Source organism: Carcharodon carcharias (genome assembly GCF_017639515.1).
Source record: "Carcharodon carcharias isolate sCarCar2 chromosome 35 unlocalized genomic scaffold, sCarCar2.pri SUPER_35_unloc_3, whole genome shotgun sequence".
Taxonomy (NCBI): Eukaryota; Metazoa; Chordata; class Chondrichthyes; order Lamniformes; family Lamnidae; genus Carcharodon; species Carcharodon carcharias.
The window spans coordinates 967,454-976,778 of record NW_024470719.1 but is presented as its reverse complement, the minus strand read 5'-3'; positions in this window follow the sequence as shown (position 1 = coordinate 976,778).

Here is a 9,325-nt window from a genome sequence, read left to right as displayed (position 1 = left end):
TCACCAATCTTATTTACCACACTACATGCATTCACATGCATGCACATTAACCCTGATTTAGTCTTTATTACTTTCTCCCTCGCTCTGAACCAAACTAATAGCTTTCAATTTCCTAACTGTTGTGCTATCTATCTCTCCTAGTATTCTGCACATTTGATATTCCCATCTGATAATACGCCCTGCTTCCCATACACACACCCAATAGCTCTGGTAAATCACCCACAAGGTTTTCAAGCCCAGCTCTGTTTAGATAAAACCCAACCAGCCTGGTCAGAGCCAGTCCCAATGTCCCAGGAATCTAAAACCCTCCAGCCTGAACCATCTTTGCAGCCATGCACTCATCTGCTTTTTCATATTATTTCTATAATCACTTACGTGCAGTACTGTGATTTACTAATTTGAGGTCCTACTTGCTATTTTCCAACCAGTTCCCTAAATTCTGATGGCAGGGCCACATCCCCCTTCTGTCTATATCGTTGGTACCAACGTGGATAATGACAGCTGCTTGTACACCCTCCCCCTTCAGGGTTCTCTGCAGCTACTCTTGACCCTGGCATCAAGAAGCCACACACAATCCTGGATTCACTTCTGCAGCCTCAGAAATGCCTATCTATTCTCCTAACTATCGAATCCCATATCAGCGCTGTTCTTCCAGTCTTTCTCGTATGCCCCTGCACCGTTAATCTAGCCTTGATACCACGGGGGAGAATTTTCTCCCTGTTGGGCAGGCCGGTCGGGAGTGGGCGCATATGGGCGCAGAGCCGATCGCCGCCTGTGATCGGCTGCATGCTGCCATTTTATGTGGGCAGGCCAATTAAGGCCCAGCTTGAGGCGCACCCGGAAGCACTCAGCGCTACCTGTGCCGGCGGGGGGTGGAGGGAGAGTTGGGGGCCTGTGCTCTTTTGCGCATGTGCACAAAAGAGCGAAGAAATCTCCCTAAGGCACGGAACTTCCTCAGGGAGATTAGGTTCAGTTCAAAAGATTTTTTAAACAAAAAAATAAAATTATTCAGACGTGTCCCCTCATGTGACACATGAGCCGGGGCATATTTATGAATCTTAATTTAAAAAATGATTTAATTTATAAATCCTTCATGAAGCCTCATCCTGCCTGCAGATGAGGTTTCATGAGAAATGTGAAGGCCGCCTGGGAGCTTCACCTTACTTAAGGTTGGACGGGCAGCCCCAGCAATCACTTCAATTAGGTAATTAATGGCCTTAACAGGCCCACAACAGTTTGGTGGACGCGCAGCCGACTCTGGTGGACACCCACCAAACTGAAGATCGGAATGAGGCACAGCAAAGTCGGGAGGCACGCCCGACGTCACCGCGCATCACTTTACGCATTGGCGTGATGGCTGGGCTCCGCACGCCGAATGGGAGATTCTGGCCATGGACTTGGCTCTGTCTGCACTCCCCAGATAACCATCACTCCCATCTGTTTGCAGAAGTGAATACTGGTTGGTGAGTAAGATGCATTCAGGGAACTCCTGCACTAACCGCCTGTTTGCTCTTGACAGTTTGATGGTCTTCTCTCTCCCTGCATACTGTTAAGATCTAAAAACATTCTACCCATGAAGCTCAGCCTCACGGATGTATCGTTTTAACACCAGCTGCCGTTCATATCCAAAACCTGGAGCTAAAGCTCCTCCAACTGAGGACACTTGCTGCACAATTGGTTACCTAGGACATGGGAAGCATCCTGGAGTCTCCACGTAGCACAGGATGTGCACTCTAGAGGTCGGAGCAGCCCTGCCAATACAATTACACAATAACCCCTGCTAATAGTAATAAATCTGCTGATATACTTTACTGCTGTTAATAAATTAATACATTTACTTAGTACTATAGAAACCCCATTTAAATTCTTCATTTCTAGCTCCCAATTTGAAACAAATGCCTGAATTTCCATAGGAAAGAAAAAGATACATATGAACGTACAAATTAGGAGCAGGAGTAGCTCACCCGGCTCCTTGAGCCTTCTTCGCCATTCAATAAGATCATGGCTGATCGGAATCTAACCTTTCACCCCCTTGTTAATCAATCTGAATCTAACCTTTCACCCCCTTGTTAATCAATCTGAATCTAACCTTTCACCCCCTTGTTAATCAATCTGAATCTAACCTTTCACCCCCTTGTTAATCAATCTGAATCTAACCTTTCACCCCATTGTTAATCAATCTGAATCTAACCTTTCACTCCCTTGTTAATCAATCTGAATCTAACCTTTCACCCCATTGTTAATCAATCTGAATCTAACCTTTCACCCCCTTGTTAGTCAATCTGAATCTAACCTTTCACCCCCTTGTTAATCAATCTGAATCTAACCTTTCACCCCCTTGTTAATCAATCTGAATCTAACCTTTCACCCCCTTGTTAATCAATCTGAATTTAACCTTTCACCCCCTTGTTAATCAATCTGAATTTAACCTTTCACCCCCTTGTTAATCAATCTGAATCTAACCTTTCACCCCCTTGTTAATCAAGAATCTATCTAAAATATCTATCCTAAAATCTATCTTAAAAATATTCAAAGTCTCTGCTTCCACCGCCCATTGAGGCTCACAACCCTCTGAGAGAAAAAAAATTCTCCTCATCTCTGTCTTAAATGAGTGACCCTTTATTTTTAAACTTTACCTCTAGTTCTAAATTGTCAGCCAACATCCTCTCCACATCCACCCTGTCAAGACCTCTCAGGATCTTAAACGTTTCAATTAAGTTGCCTCTTACTCTTCCAAATTCCAGTGGATACAAGCCTAACCTGCCCAGCCTTTCCTCATGAGACAGCCCACCCATTCCTGGTATTAGTCTCTGAACTGCATTTACATCTTTCTTTAAATAAGGAGACAAGTACTGTACGCCATAATCCAGATGTGAGCTCAGCAACATCCTGTACACATGAAGCATAACCTCTCTCGCGTGTAATCAATTCCCCTCACAATAAACAATGACATTCTATTAGCTTTCCTAATTACCTGCTCTACCTGCATACTAACCTTTTGTGATTCATGCACCAGGACACCCAGATCCCTCTGAATCTAATCCCTCACCATTTAGATAATAAGCTTCATTTTTATTCTTCCTGCCAAAGTGAACACATCTGCCCACATTATACTCCCTTTTCCAGATCTTTGCCCACTCACTTAGCCTATCAATGTCACTTTGTAGCCTCTTTAGGTCCTCTTCACAATTTACTTTCCTACCTATCTTTGTGTTGTCAGCAAAGTTAGCAATCATTCCTTCATTCTCTTCATCCAAGTCATTTATATTCATTGTAAAAAGTTGAGGCCCCAGCACTGATCCCTGTGGCACACCACTCATCACATCCTGTCAACCAGAAAAAGACCCATCTACGCCAACTTACTCCTCCCTGTTAGCGAGACAATCATCTGTCCATGACAATATGCTACCTCTGAAACAATGAACTTTTATATTCTGTAATAACTTCGATGTGGCACTTAATCAAATGTCTTCTGAAAATCTAAGTACAATACATTCACCGGTTCCCCTTTATCCACAGCACATGTGAATAAGAACATAAGAAATAGGAACAGGAGTAGGCCATTCGGCCCCTTGGGCCTGCTCCATAATTCAATAAGATCATGTCTGATCTTCTTGTGTTTCAATTTCCACATTCTCATCTAACCCCGATAGCCTTTGATTCCCTGCCTAACAAGAATCCATCCATCTCTGCCTTAAAAATATTCAATGACCCCCTCCTCCACCAACTTCTGAGGCAGAGAGTTCCAAATTCGCACAACCCTCTGAGAGAAAAGAATTCTCCTCATCTCTGTCCTAAAAGGGCAATCCCTAATTTTAAAACAGTGCCCCCTAGTTCTGGACTCACGCACAAGAGGAAACATCCTTTCCACATCCACCTTGTCAAGGCCTTTCAGGATTTTGTATACTTCAATCAAATCACCCCTCACTCTTCTAAACTCCAGAAACAAGCCCAGTCTGTCCAACCTTTCCTCATAAGACAACCCATTCATTCCATCTAGTAAACCTCCTCTGAACCGCCTCCAATGCATTTACTTAAATAAGGAGACCAAAACTGCACACAGTATTCGAGGTGTGGTCTCACCAACGCCCTGTATAATTGAAGCATCACATCCTCACTTTTATATTCAATCCTTCTCGTAATGAAGGATAGCATTCCATTAGCCTTCTTAATTATTTGCTTTACCTGCATACTAACTTATTGTGACTCATGTACTAGAACGCCCAGATCCCTCTGCACCTCAGAATTATGCAGCTGTTCTCCATTTAAGTAATACTCTTTTCTTTGTTCTTCCTGCCAAAGTGAATAACTTCACATTTTCCCACATTAAACTTCATTTGCCAGGTATTTGCCCACTCATTCAAACTATCTATATTGATCTGCAACCTCCTCATGTCCTCTTCACAACATACTTTTCTACATAGCTTTGTGTCATCTGCAAATTTTGCTATCATGTATTCACTCTCCTCATCAAATTCATTGACGTAAATTGTAAAAGGTTGAGACCCCAGCACAGAGCCCTGTGGGACTCCACTCATCATATCCTGTCAATCCGAAAAATACTTATTTATGCATACTCTCTGCTTTCTGCCAGCCAGCTGATCTTCTATCCATGCTAGTATGTTAGCCTTAAACCAGGCACTTTTATTTTCCGTAATAACCTTCGATACGTCACCTTATTAAATGCCGTCTGGAAATCCAAGTACAGCATGTCTACAGGCTCCCCTTTAACCACTGCTGCGCATGTTAGTCCTTCAAAAAACTCAAATAAATTGCTTAAACATGAAAGTGCCCAGCTATTACCTTAGTGATTGACTCTAATAACTTCCCCACCACAGGCATCAAGCTAAATGGCCTATAATGTCCTGTTTTCTGCCTCCCTCCCTTCTTGAATAGAGGGGTTATATTTGTTATTTTCCAGTCTGATGGAACCTTTCCAGAATCTAGCGAATTTTGGAACATTGACACCAGCGCATTGACTATCTCATTAGCCACCTCTTTTAAGATCCTAGGATGTAATCCATCGTGACCCGGAGACTTGCCAACCTGCAGCTCCATCAATTTGCTCAGTACCATGTCCCTAATAATTTCAATTTCACCAAGTTCCACTTTCCCTTTCACCTCCTGATTTGTAGCTATTACTGGAGTGTTTTTTGTATTTTTTGCATAGTGAACACAGAAGCAAAATATTTGTTCATTTCTTCTGCCATTTCCTTATTATCTACTATTAACTCTCCACTGTCACTCTCGAGAGAACAAACACTCACTTTACTCACTCTTTTTCTTTTTAAATACCTGTAAAAGCTCTTGCTATTCATTTTTACATTTCTAGCTAGCTTCCTCTCATACTCTAATTTGTTTCTCCTGATTAACCTTTTAGTCACTCTCTGCCATTCTTTATATTCTGACCAAACATCTGTCCTGTCACTCATCTTTGCTTTTTCCTTAAGTTTGATACTTTCCTTAATATCTTCAGTTAACCACGAATGGTGGGTCCACCCCTTAGAATTTTTCTTTATGGTAGGAATGTACTTATTCTGAACACTCTGAAATATCCACCTTAAATGTCTGCCACTGCTTCTCTACTGATCTATCCTCTAGCCTAGTTTCCCAGTCCACTTCAGCTAGCTCAGCTTTCATCCCCACATAGCTACCCTTATTTAAGTTTAACATTCTAGTCTTAGACCCACTCTTCTCCCTTTGAAACTGGATGTAAAATTCAATTATATTGTGGTCGCTGCTACCTAGGGGTGCCTTTACTCTGAGGTCATCATTTAATCCTGTCACATTACACAATACCAAGTCAAATATGACCTGCTCTCTGGTTGGTTCTGGAATATGCTGCTCAAAGAAACAATCTTGAAAGCATTCTAAGAACTCCTCATCCAGGCTACTACTGCCAATCTGATTTTTTCCAGTTGATATGTAGATTAAAGTCACCCATGCTTATTGCCATACCTTTATCACAAGCACACAATATTTTCTCTTGAACGCTTTGCCCTACACTGTGACTACTGTTAGGGGCCTGTAGACCACTTCTACTAATGAATTTTTTCCCCTACTATTCCTCATCTCCATTCTACATTCTGATCTCCTGAACCATGGTCATCTCTAACTGTTGCATCAATGCCCTCTTTAATTAACAGTGCTATCCCTTCACCTTTACCCAGCTTCCTATTCTTCTTGAAAGTCATGTACCCTTCAATATTAAGGACCCAATCTTTGTCGTCCTGCAGCCACGTCTCCATAATTGCTATCAGATTATATTTATTTACTTCAATGTGGGCCATTAATTAATTTACTTTGTTATGAATGCTACATGCATTCAGATAGAGAGCCTTCAGTTTTGTCTTTTTGTTACCTTTGTAACATCGAGTCTTGACTGATGATGTATTCTTAGGATTTTTCTCTCTGTCCCGTCCTGCCATTCTCTGACCCTCATTTCTCACGTTACTATTTTGCTCTCCTGTCTTGATTCTACACTTTGAATTGCTACCTCTACCCAAGCTTCATCCCTCACCCATCTTGTTTCATTTAAACCGCTCTCTACTTCCCTAGTTATGTGATTTGCGAGGATACTCATCCCAGCACGGTTCAGGTGTAAATCGTCCCAATGGTGCAGCCCCCACTTTCCCCAGCACTGATGTGAGTGCCCCACAAACTGGAACCCGCTTCTCCCACACCAGTTTTTGAGCCACTCACTTGTCTCTTTAATCTTATTTGCCTTTTGCCAATTTTCATGTGGCTCAGGTAATAATCCAGAGATTATGATCTTTGAGGTTCTGCTTCTTAATTTGGTACCTAGCCCCGCATACTGACTTTGCAGAACCTTTTTCCTGGTTCTAGCTATGTCATTGGTACCTACATGGACCACGACAACTGGATCCTCCCCCCACCGACTGCAAGTTCCTCTCCAGCCCTGAGTAGATGTCCTGAACCCTGGCACCGGACAGGCAGAATAGTTGTCTGGACTCTCGATCTTTGCTGCAGAGAATAGTGTCAATCCTCCTCACTATACTATCCTCTACTTCCACTTTTTGCTCCCTGCTTGAACAGCTTCCTGTATCACAGTGCCATGGTCAGCCAGCTCATCCACCTTGCAGACCTCGCTTTCATCCACACAGGTTGTCAGCACCTCAAACCTGTTTGACAATTGCAAAGTCTGAGGCTCCTCCACTACTGTCTGCTCGGTCCCATTACTTGCCTCATTGACAGTCACATCCCCCTGTCCCTCATTGCTGACCAAAACAGATGACCCTCTCCTAAGGGGTATGACTGCCTTCTAGAACAAAGTATCCAGGTATTTCACCCCCGCCTTGTGTTGCGCAGTGTCTGCATTTAGACTTCCAGATCAATAATCCTGATCCAGAATTCCTCAAGCTGCTTACACTTCTTGCAGATGTATTTGTCATGGATCACCTTAACGTCCAAAAGCTCCCACATTCCACAGCTGCAACACAACATCTGTCCCACCATTCTAACCTAGGTTATTTAGTTAATTTACTTTAATTATTTTCTTCCTATGTATGCTAAAATTTACTGTGTTTATTGAATGCTAGTACTACTGACAACTAAAGGTTATATGCTTCTTAACTACAAAGGTATATGTATTGGATGTTTGTTTAAATTATTTTATTTGTATTGCTTTTTTAAATCTTTATTGTTTTATTTTAATTTCAAAGTTTTCAAATTTTGGTTTGTTATTTTAAAGGTTTAGGTCTTTTTATTTATAGATCTACCTGAACGCACCTGTCCTAAACTGCTTTCTCACACACTGTCCCTTAGACTGAGCGCTTACCGGCCAATCAACTTATTAGCTTCCTTCAAAGAACTCCAATAAAGTGGTTAAATATGATTTCTCTTTTACAAAACCATGCTGATTCTGCCTGATTGCCTTGAATTTTTCTAAGTGCCCTGTCATAACATCTTTAATAACGGCTTCTAACATTTTCCCTGTGACAGATGTTTGGCTAACTGGCCTGTAGTTTCCTGCTTCCTGTCTCCCTCCCTTTTTGAATAAAGGCGTTATTTATCCAATATAATGGAACCTTCCCTGAATCTAAGGAAAATTATAACCAATGCATCAGCTATCTCACTAGCCACTTCTTTTGAGACTTTAGGCTGAAGCCCATCCGGACCTGGGGATTTGTCAGCCCGCAGCCCCAACAATTTGCTTTATACCACTTTCCTGGTGATTATAATTTTCCTGAGTTCCTCCCTCCCTTCCATTTCCTGATTTACAGTTATCTCCAGGATGTTACTTGTGTCCTCTACAGTGAAGACTGAAGCTAAATACCTGTTTAATTCATCCGCCTTCTCCCTACTTTTCATTATCAATTCCCCAGACACACTTTCGACAGGGCCAATGGTCACTTTGTTAACTCTTTTCCTATTTAAATGTCTATAGAAACTCTTACTATCTGTCTTTATTTTACTAGCTAGCTTTCCCTCATTAATATTTTTGTCATTCTTTGCTGTTCTTTATAGTCTTTCCAATCTTCTGACCTGCCACCTGTCTTTGCGCAATTATAGTGGGCCCTCCCTTTGGAATATTTCTTTCTCATTGGAATGTGTTTATTCTGTGCATTCTGAAATATCCCTTTTAATGTGTGCTACTGAACTTCTATTGACCTATCCCCTAACCTCATTTGCCAGTTCACTTTAGCTAGCTCTGCTTTCATGCCATCATAATTGTCCTTATTTAAGTGTAAAATACTTGCTACTTTTGAACGCATTTGTTTCTCCCTCAAAATGAATGTAAAATTCAATCAGATTATGATCGCTGCTACCTGGGGGTGCCTTGACTATGAGGTTACCAATTAATCCTATCTTAATTCGTGAAGCGTTCCATATTTTGGGCTTGGCCTAAATAGCCAAGTGGTTATGGTACTGGGTTTGTAACCCCAAGATCAAGAGTTCAAATCTCACAATGGGAAACAATGTAAATTCATCTGAAAAAACAGATGGAAACATGTTTGTACTCGAAAGAGTTACCAGGTCTGGTTGGCTCCAGGATGTGCTGTTCTAAGAAACTATCCGGAAAACATTCTATGAATCCTCATCTACGCTACCTTTGCCCATTTGATGTTTCCAGTCTATGGTCTAGATTTTTCAGTCAGCACGCCGGGGCAGGCCCGACATGCTGGCGCGTACAATGATGCGCGATGAGGTTGGCCGTGCATCCTGACATCATCGCGCTGTCTCACGATGTTTCACTCAGCCGGCACGTGCCGGAGTCAGCTGCACGCCCGCCGATATTTAAATGGCCTACTAAGACCAATAAGGAAGTAATTCATGGAACTGTTAACGCTGCCCATCTTACCTT